Below are 27,166 nucleotides of genomic sequence, written 5' to 3'. Positions count from 1 at the left end.
TTGAATGCACCACTTAATGTAGTAGTAGCGGAAAATGATTTCATGCACTATAATCCTCAACACTTCATCCTTCTGTCTTGGTGCCTCTCTACAATAGCTCCACTTTGATGTGCCGGGCAAGTCACTCTCGGCACTGTATTGATCATCACAAGAGTTTGCAGGCCCATGGAAGTAAGTCTGAAGTTTTTTCTTAATAGTCAGAGCAAGAAAAGAAAAATATAAATGCTCTATGTCTGGATTACCAGGCATAGTTCTAACCACTGATGTTGGACAGATGTGCAGGTTTTAAAGCCTATAGTTATTCAAACCCTGGAAGTAAGGTTAGCTCACTGAAACAGAATGTGATTACATTTTTCTACAGTATCAGACTGAAAAAAGCAAGTCATTTTAAATGAACAAGACTATGGGTTTTATTTAATACCATTGTATAAAAAGAATGGTATGTGGTAACATTTAAGCTTTAAAAGTGTTATAAACTTATGATTTTAGATACTGAACAATGTTGGGTAGAGGAATACCAACATTATATAATATATATATATATATATATATATATATATATATATATATATATATATATAATATAGCTTTTTGTTTGAGAATCTATTACAATGTTCTTTACCAGGGAATCCTTCCAGTAAAAGAACTTCCTGTTGCAGACTGACAGTGTTAAACCAGTAAGCCAGTGTTAAGGTATATTCTGCTGTTTGATCTCCTTCAATCAGCTGCTGGGCTGCCTATTAGGTCTTTTGAATGGTACCAATGCAAGTTGACATGTAAAATGTCTTCAATATATTCAGGTCTAATAGTAAATGCAGTTGTAAGCTGAATTTCTCCTGCACCTTAACCTCTTGGGCAGTAGATCTTTTAGAAAATCTTTTCGAAAATCTTTTAGAAAAAAGATTCTAAAAGCGGTAACCCAGAGTCACACTCAGAGTAGGTAAACCTAAGGGAAAAAATAGTACATCGAGTCTTACCTGATCCGCCGGCGTCCCACGTTGTCTTTCACGTCTTCTCTTTTCCTTTGCTTCTTCTTTCTTCTTCCTCCAGCGTCTTCTGCACTCAATGGATCACTGGGGAGTTCTCGGTGACGTTGGTGCGTGTGTATGTTGCCGGCGGAGCGGGAAATTCAAAATCCATTTGGATTAATAGTATGAGTATATTGATTTATTTATTATTTTGACATTAATTTGTGTTTCCAACTTTTTTTATACTCATACTATTATTATACTAATAAATACATTTTCATGAAAAACAATGTACCGATTTTAGACATATAAATCCAGTCAGAAATGAACCGCTCAGGAGGTTAATATATAGTGCTGGCGGGGGGGACTAAACAAGGCTTTTACATAATTTCCCTTGGCTCCTTCATACAAAGGATGAACAATAACAATGTAAGGGCTGAAGTGGAGGGTGGCTATTCGTTGATTTCATTATCAGTGGTGCCAGCATTTAAACAGCTGTAGCAACACTGGGGAGAAAGTGTAGGTAGGTATACAGGCAGACAAATATAATAAACTTAACATTACATTACCTGTTACAAAAAAATGAGAAACCACACCATAAATGGTGTCTGGGCTCTCAAAGCCTTGCCCATAAATAAATGTTAGCAAGAACACTTGTTCAGGGGCAGACATAAGGAAGGGCAACATTTAGGGCTGTAGGAGGGCCCCAGACACTCCACAGTGAACAGGGGCCCCAAGTCAATTCTGTTTAGGGGCCCTCCATTGGGCATTTTTTTCCATAATTCTTACTGACCTCATAGTTAGGATCTAGATCTGAACCTCGGGCTGCTTTTGTTTCTGATAGTAGCTCTGCCAATTTAGCTAGCTGAAGTGTTGTATAGCTTCATGCCTAATCTCACAGTCAACCATTCCTAATACCCAGTGTTTTGATGAACTTTGATCTTTATGCCCCTCCCATTGACTTCCTTTTGAGGTCATGCCTTACATTTCCTGTTTGCCAGAATATTGTGCTCTTGTCAGTATCTCTTCATTGCTGTTTCATCCTCTCATACCAATACTTGTGCAGTAACCTTTGTCTGCTAAATTTCTGACGACTCTTCATTGCTGTCTGCCTCTAACCTGATATACAAGGTTAACAATGGCTTGGCTTGATCCCTGACTAAGCTTCTGTCTTCCTTTTGCCCTGGTACTACTACCTTTGCACTGAACCCAGGTTGTTTATTATTGCAGACTTACTTGTTGCTGCAACTATTGGACTCAGAGATTGCTCCTAGACTATGACAGAATAAAACAGGAAGGCTCCTGTAGAAACTGCTATTGCCCCCTATAGGCATTTCTTTTCAAATAGGCGTCTGTATCGAGAGTCCCTAATCAATGCCATATAAACTTTCAGCTGCAACCTGCTGTCACACCCATAAGAAAAGAAAAATACTCTTTGTATTTATTCTCCCAACTGATGAAGCCCTAGCCTGGGCCTCCTCCTATGTTGAGGCGGACAATGCAATCCTGGATGATTTTTACTCTTTTGGTAATTCATTAAATTAAGTTTTTGATGATCCCAACCAATGTTCTACTGCCAAAGTCAAATTGCAAATTTTGCGGCAAGATATATGCTCTCTTGCTGAATATATGGATGTAACGTTGGATTACAGATACCACTTGAAACCCAGCAGCTCATAAAAAGTCAATTCTAAAAGTTCTAAAAAGATACTCTGATGACCTTGAGACTTTCCCCAAGCTATGTGTGTAGAATTGATCAGGAGAAAAGAGAGACGTGGAATACTGGGTTTCAGTAGTTTGTTAATGTCTAATCAAAGCTCTTACCCTAATGGGCTTAGTGGTCTAGATTTCCATGTTCTGCTCCTCTAGTGTTTGCACCACTAGATACAAGATTTTTTAAATTTCTTTTATGAATTTACTAAGTTTATTCCACTATAGCATAAAACTGATTTTTAAAGAAGAACAGTTTCAGGTGTAGCAATAGGTTAATGCAAGACTTCAAGAAACCTGTTTTTTTTTTATTTATTTTTTTCTACACTTTCCAAGAGATAACTGCTGAGGATTTTCTTATTACTGGGATTTAAGAGAAACAAGACGAAGATCATTTTAACAAGTTGACAAGACATGGCAGGGATTAGTTTAATTTTGATTTACAGTGATTACACTGGTAGAGGGTGGCAGAATGCACAAACACAACAGATCTCACTTTTCCTGACTGTAAATGGTACAATTCTACATAAAACATGTCTTGCCCAAGTCATAGAGATAACGTATACGTGCATATAGCTAGATAGAAGTAGGTTACAGGATTATTTTGTGTGGCATCATGATCTTTCCTCTCTAACAAGCTGTTGGTGGTAGTTTTATGCCACCTATAACCATGACTATTTGTTTTTGTTGGAAGTTGCAGAAATGTCACTATTGCTTAGAACCACAGTAAAGTGCTCCAAAAATAATGTTAATGGTCGGCCTTAGGGCTTGGGTTAGAATAAGCTATGAAAACATCTTTCACAGTGTTCTAGGAGGGGGTGGAACTATATAACAACAATTCAAAACTATTCAGTCTTAAGTGCAATGTGCTGCAGTATGGAGTTAAAAAGAAATGAATTGCATAACCCAAAATAGATACCTAAATCTGTCTTTCTCTGCAGATTTCTCTGTTTAATATAAAGATTCATTAATACCTTGCCTGTAAATCAGGAACACAGTCTGCCTGACAAGCGGTTCTTTTATCCTGGCGTTCATCATGTGTAGCTGACTTAACTGCCTGCTAATTTTTTATGGATATTTGATTTCTTATTTTCTGAAAAGTCTCAAGACTAAACCAAAATAAAGGCAAGTTTTGGGGATAACATAGATTGAGACAGTTCTTGTTTTAGTACTTTTAAAAACAACCCCGGTATAGGGTTAGGTAGGCCAAAAAAGATTTAATACATTTCTCTAATAAATTCATATATCCCCACGCTTTATCTCTTTAAAATGTATTATAGAAAAAACATAGATGAGATCCAGGTTTATTCTAAATCAGTACACCTCCTTACTTGACAATATGTTTTAAATAAACACCCTAAAGGCAAATCTTACAAATCTGTCAAGGGGAGAAGGGAGAAGGACACACAGATACCAACGGAACGACTTGTTTCATGGGAAAAGAATTTAGATTTTCTAAGGACAAATTGAAGTTAATCAGTGGACATCTGATGTCACCACAGACAGAAAATCTGACCCAATGCAGATAAAGGCAGCCACTCGGGAAAATGTGTCTTAAAGTATATGCAGCAGAGTTTATGTATATATTATTAGACCAATTATTATCAGCAATATGGAAGATTATAAAAAAAGATATGAATAAACACACCAAGCGTTTTACAGTATGGTAGTGTTTACCGCTTCCAGGAAAGTACTGGGAACAGCGAGCCACCCAAGAGCGGTAGAAGGCAATAACCATTAGGCCTTTTTAGTCATTTGCAAACATTTGTACAGGAATTTGCAAGTGTTTGCAAAGCCTAACAATACAGCGCAGTCCTTTCTACAAACTGAAACTGTCGTATGCCTAATCACTTGCAAACTCCTAAAATTGTTTGCAGAGCTGGCAACAACCAGTTCCAATGCAAGTCTATGAAGAAGACTGGGGCAGCTAACTGACCTTGGACAGTGCAGTAATAATACATGGCAAGCAACTGCCTGAAAAAAGGTTAAACAATAGACGTATTTGTTCTAATACCAACTTGCTAGTATGAGAATGCCCCACCTGAGTCCACCTACACCTATAGGCTTAGTATGATGCAGTAGCATTTTCTGAAAGCTTTGCTGGTAAGCATAGCTAGGAACTATCCCAAACCCATTGTTTCATACCTAAAGGTGATGTTATGTGATGGTGCAGCCTTGCGTTCAAGACTTCCTCTGTTTACGGAGTCTATCCATGGATGTACACATTGTTGACGGTTTCATATACGCACTTTATATTGCTTGTTTGTGGCAAACTCATTTTCTAAATGGACCAGAAGATATCAGAAAGTTGGGCCAGGCAGGGACCAGCCAGTACAGGCATCTCAGCAGTCCCCTTGACAGGAAACGGTGGAGGAAAGGGACCTGGGCGGTGGACATAGGTTTATTTTTCTAGAAAAAGTATTAAATTGATTGATTTTGTGGGATATGCTGGGGTGAATTATTTTGCTTACCTGTTTCTCTCTTGTTTCTAGAATATACCTGTATATAAATATAAAAGGGGACCTGTTGTAACACTGTGTAATATGGTATTGCTGTATGTATAAAAAATATGAAAAAACAAATATGGTAAGCGTAACATTTACAAAAAAATAACCAACATCGCAAAAGTGTAGGTTAAAAAAGTTTTTAATCATATATGCACACCTGTACTATGGCTACTTCTTTGGGTCTTAAGCTGCTATAAGTCTTGTAAAGTATTTGTGATTTTTCTCTCATTTTAAATAATTCAATTATACCTGACAGTTTTACTTTTAATAGATAACACTGCAGATCCCACTGCAGCCTATAGGTGGCAATAGCCATCTTTAGGCTGAAGGCCTATATAGTCAATGAAGCCTTCAGCCTGCATGTGATCACTATGGTGTAGCTGACATAGTGCTTACATGGTTGAGAACCACCCTAATAACTCTGATTGGTTTCTGTTACTGAGGAGGAAAACTATTAGTAACAGTAGGGACTGACAGCCTCAAGGTGCACAGAGTGTCAGCTGGAGGTGCCCAATCTAAGTGTGTGCAGGAAAGGGTTAATTAGACTTTTTTTGTGCTAACAAGCTGAAGCGGATGCAATGTGGTTCAATATATTACACTTCCCCCTGTGCCTTTCCTTTGCACTAATAATCAATGTTATTAGTCAAAGACTGTTCAGAACCTTTGCAGCCCTAGGTCCTAGGTTCGAATCCCAGCCAGAACACTATCTGCATGGAGTTTGCAGGTTCTCCCTGTGTCTGCGTGGGTTTCCTCCGGGTACTCCAGTTTCCTCCCACATCCCAAAAACATGCAGTTAGGTTAATTGGCTTCCCCCCTAAATGACTATAGTAGGGACATTAGATTGTGAGCTTCTTTAAGGGACAGTTAGTGACATGACTATGGGCTTTGTACAGCACTGCGTAGTAAGATGGCGCTATATAAATACTATGTAATAATAATAACAACCATAATAATGATAAAGGAGTTAGTGTTAATTTAAAGTATAGTAATAACAAAAGTTTGATTAAAAGATTAGGTTTATTCAATTAAACAATGCAAAATAATTATGTGCAAAGTGGGGTAACTATATCAGCCCTATAACTATAAACCGCGTTACTAATCTGACTACAGATATCTGATTGGCTGTTATGGAAGTAAAGTGGTATAAATAACTGATCTAGGTTAGTTTTCTCTTCAGTCCCAATATATCCACCCAGGTACCAATCTGTTTTTAATCACACCCAAATTGCATACAAATTTTATAGAATACAATACAATACAATAGAGCACTGAAAAACTTTTTTTTTTTTTAAGGATGAAGTTTGTGATCGCTGCTACCATGCATTTGAAGCATATTCTGTGGAATTGACTTTGCTGTATGTAAGCCAAGCTAATTGTAAATTAAGGAAAAAAATTATTTCAGTATATGCCATCACGGAGTATTCCATAATACCACATACAGCAGAAAGGAAGCTTAAAGACGTCTCCTAAATGTAAATAATTATAAATATAAAAAAATATATTTTTGCTTATATACCTTTTTGACAGTAGTGTATCTGACAGCTTTGAAAAGGCGCATTACTTACCAGCAAGATTCAGCTCCTGTAGATTTCAGTGAGATCCACCAGGTCCACTAACTTTTAAACAGGATCCCCCTAATTTCCAATGAATGGAACCCTGGCAGATGACCAAATATAAAAGAACACCTAACTCCTACAGGTTTCACACTTTTTTAATTTTTCATTTCTAACTGAGTTTAGATTGGAAACAATCTTTTCATTCTATCATTTGTAGTGACAGTGGAATAACAGGTACGCACAGCACTGTTCAGTTCTAAAGATTCAGTTCCTCCATAGAAAATTGCTAAACAATGTTGATGGGCCAAGGTAAATGCTAGATTCCCACTGTTCATCTGGTTTTGATAATTATCTAACTTGTGTACATAGCTTTACACTATAAGATTTTTAGAAGAGTGAGATAATCTTTCAAGATTGTTATGTGACTTGGTTGCTCTAGGTAACTGAACTCTGTACATATTTATTCACCTCACACTATGAAAGAGTCCCAAATAACTGAGAAGTGGTCATTATCTGTTCATGTAGATAATATGAAGGGATTTTTTTTCTGAACAGATGTACGTCTTTATATTAGTGCTACATTTTTCCTTCCCCTTAGGCTGTGCTACTTTGTCTATTATGGAAGAACCTGAAATGTGTTGCACTTCAGCGATGATGGATCTAAATCAAAAACAAATGTGCTTTTTTGACACAAACAGTGAAACACAATGGAAATTGTTTTATTTCAAATCCCATATATTGGATTTCCAATGAACTGAGAGCAGTTGAGCATGTGATATCATGCCTGCACTTTACAGTCGCCTGATAATATTTCATTATGTTTGAGTAACTAGGCCCGAAACTCAAATGCCTCAAAGTACAGGAAATGATCCCAGCTTACTACCACACAAACCTGACACATATCTAAGAGGACACCTATGGGATTTTGTAACCATGATATTCAATGTTTTAGGATCCAGATGGGTTCCAATGGCCTTCATCTACTGTGGGTAGAGGGCAATGTCCAAGATATACAAGTTCAATGCAGCATTTAAAAGGCACCTTTCATTCTTCTATTCTAACCTGGAATACATTATTTGATGTGGATATGTGTATGTCATTGATCTCCCATGATCACACAAAATAATACACAAATTGACTGTGCAAATGTAATATATTCATTTATTTAGGATAACGTTTTTTTGTACAGATGATAGTATTCAGAGAAAAATTTAATTGTAACGTCCACAATAGTTTATTGAACATGAGCACCAGGTGCTGTTGATGTACGTGTCCTTGGTTTAAATTAAGTAAAACACAGCTTCACGGCTAGTTTGCCTGTGCTATTTTGTGATTCCCAGGTACTATATGTTTTACACTCCAGGCTCTCTGTCACATTGGACAAGCTACATGGTTACTTTTCTAAATATTTCCTTTAGGAAGAGAATTGGTGAGTGGGATGGTAATTTATGAAAAGACCAAGGTTGTCAAAGCAGGAAGAGCTGTATGAATAATACAAGTAAAAGAGATATATATATATATATATATATATATATATATATATATATATATATATAAATATGTGTGTGTATTTTTATATATATATATATATATATATATATATATATATATAAACATATAAACAAAGATAAAGGTTAAGTAAATGTAAGTGATTATAGATATTCTTAGCTTTTACTTTAGAAATATAGGCATATACTTTACTATTATATATATACTATTACATTTTTTACCAGACTGGTGGTCCTACAGACAGCAGGTGCCTCCACCAGTTCTTTTACTTGGGTAGTACTTGGCAGCATTGCACACCCTGTTAGATTTTGGTAAATGTTAACACCACGAAGCTGGAGGTATTATGACCCTGTTTTCGATTATTTATATGTACAAAGAAACAGGTATCCCTTGGCTACTTTATATTCAGTAAGGGACCCATTACAAAGTATGAGATGATCTTGAAAAAAGGTGAAGGTAGAATAAGATATGTCATAAAATGTTTCTAATGAATAGAAGAGACAGTAATAGCTATTTTACTTTTTCCTAAAAAGACACTTATGGACAAAGTTTACAAACGTTGGTTTAGTGCATTCTGTATAAGCTTTTGCTTAAGTATAGCTTTGTGCATCTCATCAGTTGTATTTATAAAGCTGGAATATGAGCAGCAATGTCTTACTACCTCCTCCCATGTTCTTCCATACTGATACTGTTAGTTGTACATTTATTGCAGGTGTTCAAAGACCACGCAATTTAAGAGGAGGACCAGTTTTCAACAGACAACATGTATGTTACCTTGGGGCAGGAGGTAAAAAATAAGTAATCCAGATATCTTCTGTAATACTAATAACTAATGGTATGTAAAAAATTATTTTTGTGTTTTTCTAGAGTGACACAACATTACAATCTGTGAATTAAATTGATTGCTCAGTAGAATGCTCCTAAATATTTTTTCTGGCACCAAACAGTCGACTGATATAAATCGATCAGCACACTGGACATTTTTTTTTTCCATCTTTATAAAGCAAATTTCTGCACACAGGAAACAAATTAAAAAATTCTTCACTTTGTAGGCTGGACAATAAACACAATTGCGGTGAGCTTTAGCCTTGACCTACTGCTTTTAACAAAAAACAAAACAAAAAAAAAACAATAAAAAGGTTATTAGTTATTAAACATTACTGCTTGAATACAACAGTTATATGAAATATAGCTTTTGAGTTGACTCAGAATAATAATGCTTAATATACAGCCGCTCAGAAAAGGATCAGATTATGGTGTAAAATGGAACACTAAATGAAATATATAGTGCGTATCTGATTTATTGAAATTTGAAATAATAATGGTTTAAAAAAAAAAACATCTAGCAAAGGGTATGGCTGTTGTTCTTCTACAGTTAATAGAAATTTATTAGGGGGGGAGATATGAGACATCAAGTCAAAGAAAACAATGCACAGTGACAACTCATGAATATAGCAGAGGGATATTTCAAAGCATATGCATGACATAAACAAAGGATATAAAATTGTGTGATCCTTTAACCTACAATTGTGGCCACATGCTCTAAGGTAGAGGTAAGCATTGTTCCATGTGTGTATGGGGTGCATGAGTGTAAATTTATACATAAATGGATATTGTAGTCTCATATATATATATATATATACATTTTTTTGTGTAAAAAAGTAAATATTATTAAAATAGATAAAATGGCATAGATGAAAAAAGCACACATTTATCAAAATACCAGTATAAACAAAGTGACAAAATAAAGCCACCAGTAAAGTATTCCTAAACAATACATTCATTAAATCGTATGTTGTTGGAATTCTAAACAAAGATTTATTGTTTAATATGTCAGTAACCAACTAGTTGGGCTTCTGCCTATATTAATGTAAAGCAGCAGATGCTATGTGCTGAGTGGCAAGACATAGCAGGAAAGGGTTAACAGTGGAAGCAGGAGGGGATGAGCCAGATTTGTGCATGTGTTGCAGTGAGTAAGAAGTAGCATGGTCTGAGGGTTAGGTTAGATTTCCAAAGCTCTTATAGCTGATCGACCAGCCCGTCGGAGTCACTATTCAACCCGAGTCCCAAACACACGCCTCACTAACTACTTTACAGCCACTTCCATTGATTTTCTTTATCAAATAAACATAATACCCGTTACAGCAACACTTCCTCTTCTCGCAGTCAGAATGCCACAAGCATGCAGGCTGCATTTCTCCACTTTGCAGCGTCTTCCCAGCTAAAGAAATTATACCTTGTGACATCAAATAACAAAAAAATGACTAATTGCTATAAGGATTTCGTTATAAACTAAAAACACAAACAGAACAAGCCAGATCATTTTAAAAAATCATGCCTTAAAATACAGACAAAAAAATGATAATATTTTTGTCAATGCCAATAAATAGTTAATTTCCCCCTAAGTGTTCCATTTTTATGTCTTTTTTTTTCTTTTACAGTTCTACGTGATACAGGTCAAAGGTATTTTAGTTACATCAAAATAGTGTTTAATAAAAGTCTGCTCTTAGTTATCCAAGTTTTTTTTTTATGTATTTCCTAAAATGCTGTCTTTTGAACTATGTTCTCTTATGTATGTCAAAGAGTTGTTGAATTATTCATTATTATAATTACTATCATCATTGTTGTTATTATATTACTAGACCTTTCCAGGTGGAAATGATTTTTTTATTGTAATTCAATATCTAAAGAATTTCTTGTTCATCCTTTTTATAATCATTTTTTTGGGGGGGCAATAGTGTGTTTTGTTTAAAAATGAGATAAATAAATATTTGAAATGGCTTGTAGTCAGCTATAGATTTCAGTTTATCTAATCAATTGAAATGCCAATAATTTGATTAAAGGTTTGGTGTTTTACAAACAACCATTTTGTGACATTTAGGTGTCACAGTCAGGTTCCTGCCCATTAAGATTCTGATGCCATGGCATGTCTTTTGCATGCTGTCATATTACAATTTTTTTGGGTGTTAATAAAGGATGGAAATTAAAAAAAAAAGAAATAAAGAAATAGCTTAATCTATCAAAATGCTGCAGTGTGTTGGCGAATGTTTTTTAAGAGGAGCCCTTAAAAATCCAGGTGAATTATATGTGATCATACAGTGATTGCAGAATATTAAATTAAACTTAGATAAATCCGCATTGAAGGAGGCAGCACCCAACCCTGAATTTATTTCCCATTTTCTATAACAGCATCACTGCGCTCCTCTCTTTGCAATGACAATGTGCCAAATCTCGGCATTTTGAAAACATTTTCCATATGCTTTAACAGGAGGCTGATAGACAAAGGACAGAAGATGGGCTTTTTTCTTCTGAGGTATAGTTCCTTTTCATCTTTTTAATTTTACATACATTTTTAAGTTCTTTCCAGTAGGTACCTTTCTAGTCACTCTTTGTTTAAGAGTGTACATTTTGTATCAAAGATATGGATTTTGGATTTGTAAGTTTTACGGATCATCATCTTTGTTAAAAAGTATTGATCCATTTAGTGTAGAATTGTTTCTTCTGCAAATAAATATGTCTTTATTAGGTTGGTTTCAAAGTTTGATGTTGCTGAATTTGAGAATCTCTTCATTTATTTTTGTTTCTAATTTAGATTTTTTTTTTTAGTTACCTAGCGTTGTTGCTTTGTTTTAAAATACCTTTTACTTGTTTATTTTAATAACACATTTTATAGTCTACATTTGTACATTTTTTTTTCTACTTTGTGTAGAATAAAGAATATTAGTGGACATTGTTTGATTAAATCCATGGACCATGCTATATTGTTTTAAGTACCTGAAAATAGGTCTTTTTGTTTACTTTTAGGTTGAATTTGTTCTTATTTATTTGCCATAATTAATGGTGTTTGTTTCTACTTTTTTTTGTTGTTTCACAAGATTTTGCTTGAACACTACATTACATATATTGTATTATTGATATTAGTATTCTTGGGATTTTTGCTGGATTTAGGAAGAGTGCAGTTTTTGGAGTCTGGTCAATAGATTTTATTTTTTCCTATTTGGTGTCAGTGGGGTTTTGGAGATAGTAGGCTGATGTTCTTCTGGGGCCCGCAGTGATATGATTTGTTTATAAACACTGGATGGTTGCCTGGAATGGAAAGGAGGGGGGTTGCTGTCAGAGAGCTTTGACCTCTTAAAGCCCAGAGGGCTCCTGAACCCATAACCCTGTCTGCTCCCTGGCTCTCTCTACCTTCTCTTCTCCCTTCCGTGTCATCTTTTTTTCTTTTTTTATCCCAGTGCTCGTGCCTTTGTTCAGAATTCCGCTATCCCTGTTTTTTTATTGCTGTGTTTGCTTTTTTTTCAGTGATTCTTTGCTTTCCCTACAATTGTTTTTCTAATCATTTTATTGCATTTTAATTTGATTGGGATACCCTATTTCTTTCTTGTTTTAGCTTCTTTACATACAGCCTGACTTTATCCTTGAGAATTGTTTCACAAGTTGCCCTAGGCATTAGAAGGGTTATAAAAGCAGCATGAAAGTTCCATGGAGAGAGCATCCTTCCTGGGTGAAAAGGCTTTTTATCTGTGGGAACTTTGAGTAACATTTAAGTAAAAGAATGCCTCTGTGGAACCTAAACTCACCTCTCCAAATCTCTCTAACCAGGAATGTTTTTTTTTTCTTGACAGCATTTTGCTCCCAATCAAAAGTCAGCATTGGAAGCTTAGTGACTGATTGTCACCGGCAATAAGTTTGTTTTAATTGTTTGTTTTGTAGGAATCAGCTGTGACTTGAAAGGGGGAGCAGTAATTGACAGCCAGGGCAACTGTATTTACAACACATTTACATATGTACATGTCAGTGGGTGTTAATGATGTGCGTATGTTGCAGGCAATTAGAATTAATTGTGGTTTGCCCTAAATATCAACACTATTGGACAAATGACAATGGGGTTGGAGTGTGACATGTAACAATAGAAGTCATTAAATGCTGCCTGTACTTGGCGTATGTGTGTGTGTGTGTATATATATATATATATATATATATATATATATATATATATATATGTATGTGTGTGTTTAAATTATATATATTCATTTATATATTTTTTTAGCCAGGTTAGTTAACACACTGCATTGTCAAATAGCCCCCGGGAGGAAAAGAGGCAAAAAAGCTAAAAAAAAGAGGGGGCTGGGGATGTGAAAGTGTCTCCAGCTCAGACAAAGGGTCTCTAACACTGAAATCTTGTAATACCTCGTTTCATACTGAGCTGCTCTATAGACTTAGTGAACACCGTCAAAAGACGTGGATTGTCTTTCCCCTGGGCTGGGGGGTGGGAGGGAATTGGGACAGTTATTAGTGATGGGACGTCTATTAAAAAGGAGAAGCTATGTAATTACAGGTTTTAGCATGTCCTTGCAGTAGATTACTCTTTTTTTTCTCTAGTTGTTTTTATGAGATCGATTTACAGAACAAATAAAATGCTGGAGCTTTTATTTTCAACATAAAGTGACCACACAATCTTATAAAAAGAGCAGTAGCATCCTAGTTGTAAAAAAAGAATGCTCATCGCTTAACCCCTTTGGTGCCAAAGGGGCCCAGAACACTCCACATCACAGGAAGGCTTCAGTGATACGGTACTTCCACCTACACCATGGATGCGTTATTCAAACTCCATTATATTTGTAACACAAGGAACACTTTGGATGTTAAACGTTAGCATGGGAAGTGGACGAGGCTGAGATCAGAGGGCGAAGCTGAGGCGCTTGTGCAGGATTGTAAGTCAGAGGGGAGGGAGATGACAGGAGCAATAGCATATATAAAAAGGAGTAAAAAAAAAAAACAACACAGAGTGAATTAATGAAATAAATGACCTTAAGCAGATATGGAATCTAAATCTAGGCAAAAGAGAAGCTTTTTACCAAATGAAGGGTATTCTTGCATGACCACAAACTCTTGAGAGATACATATGGGATGCTGTTTGAACACATCAGGCAGGGTGCAGTTCAAGTAAGAAGGAGGTGTCACATAAACTAGGCAGCACATGTAAAACAAAAGTACAATATGCATAGCAGTAAAATTGCCACAGAAAGGATGTTCACGAGATATTCATTTGAGTCGGATGAACTTAGGGTTCATGGAAGAAGTTTAAGGAACAGTACATTTTAAACAGTAATCTGTACCAAAAGCAACACACTTCAGTGGTGGGGATCAATAAAACATAGCAAAAGAAATAAAGACGCATGTTAAAAAAAACAAAATGTAAAATGAGTTGAAAGTCAAAGTGAGAAGAAAGTGTAAACAATTAACATGATAGAGGTTAATAAAACAAACCTGAATGGGTCTGCCTAACGCTGCCTGCCTCCTTGCTTGCTTCCTTGCTTGCTTTCATTCATCCATACATCCCTCCCCTCCTTTCTCTTCTCCCGGGTCGCTGCTGCCTCCTCTGTCCTCTCTCTCCTGCTCTCTTCGTATCTTCCCCTTCACATCTGCCAACCTGGCTTCTCTCTCTCCGCTTTAACCTTCTTCGATTTTTCCTAGATCCCTGGCCATCCCTGATTTTCTTCTAACTGAACTTCCCGCAGTATCTTTTTTTTTTTCCCCCAGAGCTACTATTTTTAGGAAGAGAGAGAGAGGGAGAGAGAGGGCAGAGAATAAAAGGGTTAGGAGGGGCAGTAAACATTCACAGGGGAAAGAATGAAAATGGGAACTCACCTCTTCACATTCCCTGCCTTCCCTTTTGTCCATTTAGCTGTAATTCAGTAACACTCAAACCATACTTAAAAAGATATAAAGAAAGCTGCAACAATACAAAGGACAGGACTGATATGTCCTTTTGTGTTTTCTCAGTCCTTTTTTTTTTATATTACCATGCATATTTTCTTGAAACTGACCAGTGATCGCAGATGACAGTACAACAAATTTATAAGCGCTTTATTGTCTTTTTAAAAAGGCTGTGTGTGCAGTTGTTTTTGTCTTTCTTCATTTGCTATGCATATATTTCTAGAGACTGTTCCTTTAAATTGATTTGTCATTATACCTGTTTAGGTATTTAAATCATTTGCATCTAATATTCATAATATTAATATGCAATAAAGAGATTTTGGTGATTTCATACCTAAAAGCAAGGCCACTTTTGTAAATATGATGCTGGATCATAAAATAATAAATTTATATGTAATATATATATTTGTGTGTGTGTGTGTGTATATGTGTATATATATATATATATATATATATATATATATATATATATATATATATATATACACATAAATATTTCAACCAACCTGCCTAGAGTGCCACTTGTATTTGTGTGTTTGCATTATATATGCACACCCATCTTGTATTACTGTGTAATTGTTGCGTGTAGGTGTGTGTAAAGATAATAAAGAGAAATCTAGAGACCACTTGAGATTTTCACAGAAATATACATGGAAGACCAGGAACGATTTTACAGCTACGCCGCTCTGTTCCTTCTCCGTCTTCTTGGCTAATAAGGTACTTATTTGGTCTGCTAGAATCATCATACAAAATATGCTTTTCCTGTCCTCAGATTTTTTTCCTAAAAAAATCTTTCCACCTAACCTGTCTATTCTCCGTACTCTTAGTTGGGCAAATGCTTTTCATTTGCAAAGTCAGAAGCTTTAAAATAGTATCGCTTACAGGACTTGCAAAATTGTCTACTAGAATTCATTTTGTTGATCTGAGATTCGCCAAAATTCTTGTCTGTGTATTCTATTTTTTTTTTTTTCCTCTGAAACCATCCGGGAGCTGGATGGTGCTAACCCTTTCCGTTGGTATTTGGCAGACTCGGTACTTAAGGCCTAAGACAAGTTTTTGACGTCTAGCCCAGGAATCCTGGACTTAAAAGGCACGTCAATTCCAGCATGGGGTTATGGTTCACCTGCTTAGGCTTTTGACATTGTAAACATCCTTTGCTCTGTACTTGTATTTACCTTTGCTTTGTGGAACTCCCATTTCGACACTATTTCAGAATATTGTATCATTGTCATCACATAGTTTTTCTTTTTTTGTAATAAATGAATTACAGAATATATATGTGTATGTGTGTGTGTATATGTATGTATATATATATATATATATATATATATATATATATAATTTTTGTTTTTTTTTTATAATTTTAATATTATTTTAGATCACAGCACCATTTCATAAAATAAAACTCTTAAATACACAAGTAAATTCCTAAAGTTCTTCTTGTGCCCAATTTTTCCTCCAGCGCAAAAAAATGCTCCGGGGAACGTACGTATCGGAATCTGTGCGGCATGAAAGTAAAAATCCACACATCTCCTAAATTTATTCTCTCTTTATCGCGTATAGGATACGCCAGTCGGTAGATCTAATGATATTCAGAACGTACTTTAAAAAATATTTATTTTTTCTAATTCTTAAAATAATAACCGAACTACAATATAAAAAGGCATACTTCGAATAATGTTTGAAATTTGTTGGAATTTTCTTGAAATCCAAGTCTTGGTTTGTGAGGACTGAAGTGGTGTAAAGAGGCTTGTACCCTATTTCCATTAAGTTTTTTGCAAGTAAAATATATTTTTTTTTGGGGGGGGGGATTCTTCTGGTATGTGATTATCTTAGCAATTCTGCTCATTCACGCCAGCCGTATAGTTTGTATACATGTGTGTGTTAGTAATTAAGTCTTCAGCCAGGAGTGGATGGGCTGCTCTGTGATCCTGCTTGTGATTATTGTTGTGGTTTGTGCAGCCCCAGTGAGCGGCTCTAAGTCCGGGCTGCACGTCATTTGCAATCTGGAGACTGTTGATCACCTCACTAATTACACCTCCCCCTCTCTCCTCTCCTCTCCTCTCTCTCTCGCTCTCTCTCATTCCCAGAGTGCATATCAGGAACAGACACACAAAGACATGCGCACTCAACTTAATCAGCCATTTTTTTAAACAGGGCTAAAACGATAATAATTAGCAGAATAAAGACATTCATTTCCTTTCCTCCTTTTCCCAAGCCCTTCACAAGCAAACAGCGAGGCAGCGGATGGCACATGCTTTCACACCCTGCGGACCCAGAACAACAAGCAGAGCCCCCTCTCCGCTGCAACCCTCGCCTCTGCACTCCTTCAAAAAGTTCCAGGATTATTCCTTTTTTTGTACGATTCACCTTTTTTATCCTCATATATATTTTTTCTCTTCTTGATGAACATTCTCCTTTTTTTTATTGGATGGGATCAGCAGTTGTGATTAAGCTGAGAGAGACACAAACACAGTCTATATAAGAAGATCGAGTGAAAACTGCAAGGGGGAAATGGAAAGTAAGTTTTTTTCTTTAACTTTTATTGAGCAGTTTGTGTTAAATTTAGGTCGGGTATTGATTATCTTTCCAGGCTGATCTTGCACAATCTTTGATATTTCGCTCTCTCTCTCTCTCTGGTTGCTAGCTCAGAGCCTCACTTTGTTTCACACACACACATACACACACACATTCCCCATCTGCACACATCCCAGCTAACTCCCCCTTCCTTTCTTTCCTACAAGCTGACATACCAGGGAGCAGTCCGCACCGATTGCTGCTGGGTGTCCGTTCCTTTTTTTTTGCTGTTATTTTCTCTTTTCTCCCCTCCAGTTTCTCTGCCATGGCAAGGCATCTAATCGCAGGCAAAGGAACTGTCAGAATATCCTAGCTGTCAAGAAAAAAAAAATCAGTGCCCACATCACTTAGCCAGGCATGTCTGGAAGCTACTTTTCCTGTAAAGATAAATAGAAATTCTGCAGCATGACTTTCCACTCTTCCTCGCAGTATGCACAGATGCACAGCACTGCATTTATGTCTCCAGGTATGCCTCTTGCTTCCAGGAAAAAGAAGTGCTAGCAGTGGTCTGGATAGTACCAAAAACTTAGCAAAAAAATAAAGGTTCTCTAAAAACATGTTCATTTATCATCTCTTTTTTTCTTCTTTGCTCCATAAAGCAGTTAAGGATTTTTTTTTACAAAGCAATAAGCGAACCTGCTTTTGCTGTCAATGTTGATGGTACAGTGTGCTAGGTTTAGATGACCTTGCTGGGGGTGGCCGGCAGAGAAAGGCCGTGGGGGATGGTTTTTAGTCTCCTGGAGCTTCCTTGTCCTGTTCTGGCTCTGGGCATCAGGGGCAAGGCATAACTCATCTCTCCACTCCCTGCTATCAGCAAACTGCACACAATGCAACTGACATAAAAGTCACTAGCTTCACAGAACGGCAAATAACAAGAAAACAAAATAGGCCATAAAAAGGTCTAAATGTTCCTTAGCCTACAGTGGTATAGGGAAAGCACAACATTCCACACTTAGGGTTCTGTTGTCTCCAGTGCCATTGGGAACTGCATAGTCATTTTCTGCTCGTATGTTTGCCTTCCTCCGATTCCAATCTCCGTTAATCTGATTCCAAATCCTTGCTTTGCCTTGGAGTGGAAGTCGGTGGTGAAGCTTATAGCGTTACCTGTGCGAGAGGTTTATCGGCATCTGCCGTGGCAAGAGCTGCAAGGCAGAGCGTTCTTCTCTATTAACCCTCGGTGCTCTTTTAGAGATTTTTCCATATTTCTTTAAAATGAAAGAAATAAATGATCAGACTCGGGCCAAAAAAAGGAGAAAAAAAAAAGAAATTGTAACAAAGGGGAGGGGGGGCTTGATGAGAGTAAAACAAAGCCAACTTCATGTTGAAGATGGTGGCTAATATTTATCCAAACAGGCTGCTGTGACGGAAGTCTGACCATCCCGTTGTCTGACAGTTGCATTTCCTTCATTCCATTTTCCCTTTTTTTTTCATTAACCCTTCTCCCTTTTTAATCAGTGCTGATGTAGATGGCAGGCAAAGAAGGTTATACATTTTCTCTTCTCGTGGATTTTCAGTGGCTTGATCCTTGCAAGCAATCAACGCTGAAGAGCCCAGAAAATGTAATATTTGAGGTATTGAGCAAGCGGAGGCTGTGAAATATGCAAGCCAGCCTGTTGGGCTGCTGCTTAGATTGAGCTAGAGACTTGGCTGCGATTGGGACACGACAGTGACATGGGCATCGATCGCTTCCATTGAGAGCAATGCAAAAACACAGCCTGGGTATGTAACACTCTCAATGCCATCAGCACTTGTTCTACTTTCTGTTTACAGATGATTCTGACAGGGACCTATTGGGCTTTGGGTCAGCTTTCTTTTCAAAATAATATATAGAAGAACAAATACTCAAATTACACTATGAATAGGGTAATATGCCTTTTTACTGTTTATTTAATTTTTTTAATTTACATGAACAAAGTCACAAGGGATATAGTCAGTTTAAAATAGCTAATATAAATTATATTATTATTATATTACTAGTATTTGGTGGGTAATGTATATTTTGTTTGTGACCATTGCTTTACTCAGCAGGGGTACAGAACCTACCTTGAAGAACAGGACAGCTGTTTGAGCTTGTGGCTTAGGAGCAGTGCCCATTAAAGACTTTGCTTTTTCATTTTGTTTTTGATTCACATATTTTAGAATATAATTTTGTCCGTAGGGAGGTAGAGGACAAAGTCGAATTTACTTAATTGACCTCTTTTAATATTAGCTAGGCTTCTTTTGTCCAGTTTATACAATTGCTAATTATATTTGTTGTTTACAGCAACATTTGCATTGTATACGAGGAAATAGAATATAGTCATAAATCTGTTTTAGAAAAAAATTAAATCTAGACACAAGGAACAAAGAGAGGTCAGGTGGACCATCTGTAAGGCAGTCATAGTACCTGCTGTTGCCTTATGCAGTGGCACTGCCTAATTGTCCTTTCAAATTGAAGTTATCAATTAGGCTTAGCTCAAAGTAGAAAGGACCTCAGCTGATTGTGAGGACAGTTTCATAGCCGAAGCTTCACAATAAAAGTGTCTTTGTAGCTGTCTGTTTGGGGGAAAAAAATGCTGTACCAGCAACTTTAGCATAACAGTGTTGTGAAATCGCATTAATATAGCAGAATTCAATGCTTCAATCCACGGGCCTAAATTTACACAATGAAATTTGATTATCTCTAATAACAATATTAGATCCTGAACTGGATGGATGAGAATTGAGGTGGTTTTGTTGATTGCAAGGGTTTAATGTTGCATTTCAGAATCTGATGTGGTTTAGACTCCCTTCCATTAACAGGAAAACCCCTGAGGTTTTACAATTATTTCTTAAAGATAATACATTTAAGATTGCATTGCTAGGCTGAAGAAATGTCATAAAGGCAAGAAGGGAAGCCCTTAATAACTCTTGAGAATCAGAATCAGACATGTTCAGCAGTTAAATTGGCTCTGACTTCACCAAGGGTCGACAATGTGTCATTTCCATGAAGCCAAATTGCCCTCTGCCTATATGATATTAATGTGCAAATCAATATTTCAGGGATTAAATTTCCCTTCTTCATTTTTTATGGTTTCTACCTCAATAAGTCTCAAGTCTATTAGAAGAGGTTGGATGATTTAAAACCTTACACTGCGGAATGACTTGTCGTAGCCTTGTTGCATAGGCTGATTTGGGATTTTGATTGGAAAAATACAATAGAATTATATTGGACAAAAATAAAATCATGGCCCCATTCCAATGGTAAAGGAATGGATTTTGCAGACACTTGTTTACGTAATATGTCTTCATTCTCTGGCTCTGAAAATATTGTGTTAATCACCTATTGATTTATTTCCAAATCAATGGGAGCACCTTTTCTCACTGTGATTCCTGCAGTCCCAAATAGTGTGCTTAATTTTATTAAATCCTATGCATTCCTTCACCAGGTTTTAAGCAAAGAGAAGCTTGGGACATTGTGCTTAGAATTAGAGCAGTAAGGGGGGTTAGATAATCATATCTTGAATGGACTGATCGATTTGCCACTGGTGACAGGCTGAAGCATTATACTAGCAGTAGTGTGCCATGTTTACACTCCATGCTTGTCGTACTCCGACGTTAGGCCTGTACCACTATATGAGGGGTACTATCATTCTCTGACTTCTCTGTACCTTACAGTCATTCACTGCTCTATTAAAATAGAGGTTAGAAAAAAAATACTGGACAGACTAAACCTTTAGTGATGTATCCAGCAAAATCTAGCAAAGGCCTAGCTAGTGCCTATCAGTTGCTGTTGTTTTATAGTCTTTTACCAGCTGGGCCAAGTTCCGCACAGCTGCATGAATTTCATGTGTAAAAGAACATTTTTTCCATTCAGTGTGAAAAGTTCCTTCCGAAAATCGTACTGCAGGCTCGCTTAATTTAGTCTGCTAAAAGAAATGCCCATGAAAAAGGACAAAAGGGGCTTTAATCTCAACAATCTGTTTGAATTTTTGAAGGACTCCTGTCCATTTTGCTTTAAAATTTATTCTTTATTCAGAAGATAATTCTAAAGTGTAACACTGGAATTTTATTTTCTCTGCTCCTGTGCCTGGGATGATCTAGATAATATGCAGAACCTCTTTCTTTGCATGTCAAAACACTTAATCTATTCTTATTTACAATTAATCTCAATAAAATTAATCTTAACTAGGCTTTATTCAGTGGCTTAAAATATCCAATTATATTCAATTAACTGCTGTCATAGTAATTAACATTGCTTAATTGCTTCAGCATAAATTGAGGCAAAGATCATTAGTTAATGCTTGCTCTTTTTTCTATAGTTTTCATGGATTGCCACTTTATGCATTGATGTAAAAATGGTAATGTGACCCCAGTTTTGTTGTATAAAGTAATAATGTCATGTTCAGACCACTGTATATTCAGCAGGATGATAGATAGATAGATAGATAGATAGTGCTGTGTAAGTGTTACACATATTCTGTTCCACATCCTTACCTATAAACTATTTTCCTGGGGATTTGAAGTCCAAACCTATAGTGTCTCTTACATACATATAGTACACTTTGCACTCTTGTAATAGTGTGTAAGCATGTGCCTGTCTATGTATACTGTGCGAGGGCATACGTTTCTATCAGTGTGTTGTTGGAAATATGAGCGGTTAGACTGAGCCTAGTGTTTATAGAAGAAGAGCCTTTCTCTGTCTGCCTTGGGGCTGCACCCAAAGGCAGCGCTTGCTACTCCAGACCCATCAGAGGGTTAAGGACTTGGCCATCGTTCAAAGAGAATATCGCTTAGGGAAGGTGCATGTGAATATGTACAAGTTTCATGTAATTAGTGCTTAATTATATTAACATATGCAAATTGTCAACTTTAGAGGCTTGTTGAGCAGGCAGAGATCAGATGAGCACAATTGCTGCATTGTTCTGCCATAATAATGGATTTCGAGATGGATTGTGGAAACATAACTAGCTCTCTAATTTAACTCATACCATGGTAAAATTTCATTAGTAGTCATGGAGACTGGTTTAATTGTGCTGACTAATGTTCAGGGTTGCAGAACGTCCGAAGAAGTAAAAAAACCTTGTTTGTCTAATCCACCTCACAATGACACTTGTTTGTACACGTTTCCCCTTGTGTGGGAATTTGCATATGCAAATAAACAGTTCCTCCATTTGTCATGGCTGTTCATTACCCATGAAGAGGACATTGTTACAAGGCTGTTACTGGGGCTTCCAAGACAGGATAGTGTCAACCAGTCGAGCCACATTCTTTCATAATTTGTCTCTGATTAATAGACGTGAGTGAGGCTTATTCTACTTGGGCCCCTGCAAAGGGCAGGTCACTTCTCTGACTCAAAAGACTTCCCTCAGCAGCTGAAGATGTTTTTTTCCTTTGCTATATCCCTCTGCTTTGACAAGCCCACTCATACCCAGAAAAAAATGACTCTTGCTCTCACTAATACCTCATCCAGCAATCCTTTGCTTCCTACTGCAGAAATAAGAAGAAATAGGAGATTGTGCTATCTGAATATTAATCCTGTTTTTGACAGGAAGGTAAACTGATATAATTACTTTTCTGTTGAAGGAATGGTGGTTTATACAAGTGTGAAAGCATCGGAAAAGGATTAGCATTTTTTTGCATAATGAAAAGCTCCACTGAATAGGCCACTGAATGGTTGACTGAGTGACCGAGATGAAAGCAAGGCCCCTCTTTCTCTCTATTCTTTTGCCTGGCTCTAACTAAACTTGTATTTGTCCAAGTGGTTGGGATACAAGCAGAAGCTCAAATTACAACAAGGGTCTAGATGTCCTCAGCTTTCACTGTCACGTGAAGTAATACATGTGATAAAAATCAGTCGAAGGATATCGACTATGGGTACATGTGTTGTAGTGTAAGTCAGCCTTATGGATACATAGTTACCTGAATTTAACTTCACTCTTTCATCATGTAAAGCATTATTTATTTATTTTTTAGAATTACCTATAAAGTTACCTGTCGTTTGATCAGTATGAAAAAAATTGCATGCATAGTATATATTCATATGCAAAATATCATGCTTTCCACACAGTGATACCTATACATTATCATTATGTTTATCTTCATACGCTTCATATGAAAATTAGTAAGACGATGCTAAACTTTATATTGTATAGTTCATAGGACTTGTCTGTTCTTTATGTTCTGTACTTTTCACGGTTAGTCTTCTCTTTTAAATAAAATGGGTAATATTACTGTGAATGGAATGGTACAAGATATCTCACACGATTAAGCTTGCCTTTATAGTAAGGAGTTCATATAACTAGCTTGTCTTTTTATTCACTTCTGCCATAATATACTTTACATAAGTAAGCTTGCCTTTATGTCTCCCCTTTTATAGGACCACAGCTGACCCTATGTTATATTGTATACAGAACTAGACAAGCCTTTACATTAAATTAGTCATATGGCTGTTATTTTATGATGACCATGGTCGCCTTCCTATTTATTTAATATAACCTTTTGTATCTTTGTATTGCTGCGTTATGAGCACATGTACATTTAATGCATTGAAATGATATGATATTGGCTTTTCTTAACAAAGGTTTATAAGTACATATAGAGTTTTTTTTTTTTCTTTATCATTTGAAATATATAAAATTGTGTAGTTCTGAGTTTTGTAGCTGGCTTTGGTATGCCTGGAAAGCTTTTAACTTCGCTTTTCTAGCATTGTATATCATGTTCACTTTGTTCCTTTATTGTGTTAGGAACATGATTTACATTTGGATGGCGTTTTGATATTTTTCTAAGTTAGTTTGAGCCATGCTGTAGCTGGCTAGCTGTTGACAGTGTGATCAGTGATTCTAATTATGTGCTCTCAACAGTAATTAGAGCAGTTAAAATACCCAGAGTGTTGAGACACTTTTGAAGGTGGGAACTAGTCCTTTTTGCACATCTGTAAATTGAATACAGTGAGGATAATTATTTATCTGTATGTACATTAAGCAGCCTCTTCCCTAGTGTCAGATCACCATAATTATCAATTTAGTGCCACCAAAGACAAGTGTTGGCAGATTCTGCCAGATGTGACCTGATTTGTTTACTGCTCGCTCCCAGAAGTTGCCGAACACATGCTATCAGTTCACTGGGGATTTGGCTAAGTCTGGTGTTAAAAAGAAAAAAAAGTTACCGCTTTCTGCTGTTTCTTTAGGGAATCGCTAAGATTCATGTCATTTTACTTTTTATGGTCTGTAGATGCTGATACAGGCTTAAACCTTATACAATCCTGCGAACTACAAGGCCCAGAATGCTCTGCCAGCCTAAGGTTCTCTTGGAATTGACAGTTGGAGTAATTCAGATGACCTATTAGTTGTGTTGTCAGGATAATGGCTTATTACATGGAGTGTGAAATACTGGTTTTGTTAACTTTGGCTTTTATTAGCATTTAATAATGTACACTTTCAGGTATTATCAATATATAAAGAATGCAGATGGAATAGATTTTGTTACTATTCAGGTTACTTACTGTTTAGTTATCACATGAATGTAATTCTCTTGCCACCTTTTGCTTAAAGTGGCAGCCAAATGGGGCCTTAGGTTGCATGTATCTCAGTTTCTGTATAGGTGTGGTAATTTTTATATGTGAAGGTCACTTTTGTTCTTTAATATTAGGGTTTTAATTTACTTTGAAGCTTATTTTGAATGTATTTTGAGAATGTTTGGAACATAAAGGGAGAAATTACGGGGCAGATACATTTACAGATTCCAATATTTTGCGTTCATAGATCCCTTAAAGAAAAATGCTAAAGATATTTTGACTGTTTCTGTACTTGCATTGGCTACTGAGTCATACGTACAACTGCAGATGTCTGTTGGGAGTTGTGAAGGCCGCTTCTATGTAATTGTTCTTTACTCTGTTAACTCTCATTACAAGCTAAAAACAAATTTTCTGGGTGAGCTGAAGTGTGTCCTTACAAAAGCTGGATTTCTTTAAGGAAAATATACCTTCTTTTATTTAAAGAAAAATCTAATTTCTGTTTTAAAACATGGTTAAGCAAGCAGCATGTGTTGTCACTGGCAGGTCTCCAGCCGCTGGAGAATTGGATAACACATGGGCTAATGGTAGCTTGTATGCTGTCTGCATTCTTACTGAGTGGGCAAAAGCCCAGAGCATAGTCCTGTTTTAGACTGTGCAGCAGTGTGCAAAAATATTACATGGCTTTCCTCATATGTACTCATACTGGAACTGGGGCCGTTAATCTTTGCAGGAATTTCAGTGCATCCAAAGCCATTTAGACCTGAAACAGTTACATCCTTACACATCCAGATGTGGGCTGTTCACAATATTTAGGTATGACTATGCTGATATGTGCACTGTTAGGCTCGCTTTATAAGGGGACAGTGAGCACAATACGTATCACCCAATGCAACTTTTAAATAATCTGAATTTAGTTAGGTAAAATCCAGTAGGCTTTCATGTTCCACAAGTGTATCTATCATTATTTTTCTTTCTTCTGCTTTATGAAATTAGCCTTCAACTAATATGATAAAATGTACTACATATGGGGGCTATAGGTTAAACTAGTATTTAAATACATATTGCATTTATGTGCCTTTTGAATATGTTTATTATGTTAACTTGCTTATCTTAGCAGCAGTCGAACAATATTTAGAATTACAGGTTAGAGGTCAGTGAATGCTTGATATCCTTAAGGCCTAGTGAAGATTAACAGATGCATTAGGCTATATAAAGCTTGTGTGTAGTTGTATACTATTAAAAAACCTATATATGTATTTTGATAGGCACAAATTTGGTATTTGAAATAAAAAAAGCAACTGAACATTTCAGTGTAAAGAACTAAATGCCCTCCAAAAACTATTCAAACACCCTACAATTACTTTCTTTCTTGTAATGAGGGAAAACCGAAATACTCAATGTGGTCAGAACACCAACTGATCTTATTATCAATAAACATTAATTACCAGTGACCTCAAATGCTATTGATAAAGTCTGAAGTTTGGAAAATGGAATGTAATTCCTCAAGATCTCATTTACGCTGTATGTTTAATGTTAGTACGAACATTTCTAAACAGTGTTATTAAATAGGGGCCAATAATAATTTTACTAGACTCATTTCTGTGTCATTACTGAACCACATGCAAAGGTTAGAAGTGTAGCATAGCTGTTACATTTGCCAGACCAAGCCAGACTTTTGTGTGGTAGAACCTATACTATAGTAGTGCAAGGCTATGCTACTGTTGGCTACCTGAGCCTTAAGATTTTTCTATGCAAGGCTTACAGCATGCAATAGTCTGCAGGTTAGACTTTAATATATGCACATGCGATGAGTGTTCAGGTGTTGATTGAAGATCTAGTAAACCTATACATTGCAAAACTGATCATTACATCAGCCTCCCAAACATTGTATGAATTGTACATATTGGCACATATACTGTAGGCCTGTTATAACATGTTAGGCAAATAGGGAAGTGTTGTACAAATCTTATTTTTCCTTAATTATACACGCTAAGTGGATTAGATATTGCATTTCCTTAGCTTCATGTTAATCTGCTTTTGCAGATATAGGGTGAGCAGTTCATTCTGTCTGAAGGGCAGAGGAATCCAATGCAATTTAGGTGACATAATATTAAAACCTTGTTGTCACACATTGGTAAATGATAA

The 27,166-nt window shown here is 36.4% G+C and overlaps 1 protein-coding gene across 3 annotated transcripts in view; it reads left to right on the top strand.

The window, feature by feature from the left end:
* Positions 1 to 17,073: 17,073 nt before the first annotated feature.
* Positions 17,074 to 27,166, top strand: part of ZFHX4 (zinc finger homeobox 4) — a 136,004-nt gene continuing 125,911 nt past the window's right edge. For 2 of the 3 annotated variants that reach the window (XM_072411033.1, XM_072411031.1), the window contains exon 1: positions 17,074 to 17,491. The gene's annotated coding sequence lies outside the window, so the exon portion shown is untranslated. Of the gene's footprint in view, positions 17,492 to 19,046; positions 19,267 to 27,166 lie in introns of those variants that run through there. The other variant, XM_072411032.1, reaches the window with a different exon arrangement.

The sequence above is a fragment of the Pyxicephalus adspersus genome, chromosome 5 (genome assembly GCF_032062135.1).
Source record: "Pyxicephalus adspersus chromosome 5, UCB_Pads_2.0, whole genome shotgun sequence".
Lineage (NCBI taxonomy): Eukaryota > Metazoa > Chordata > Amphibia > Anura > Pyxicephalidae > Pyxicephalus > Pyxicephalus adspersus.
This window is presented reverse-complemented; position numbering and strand designations above follow the sequence as displayed.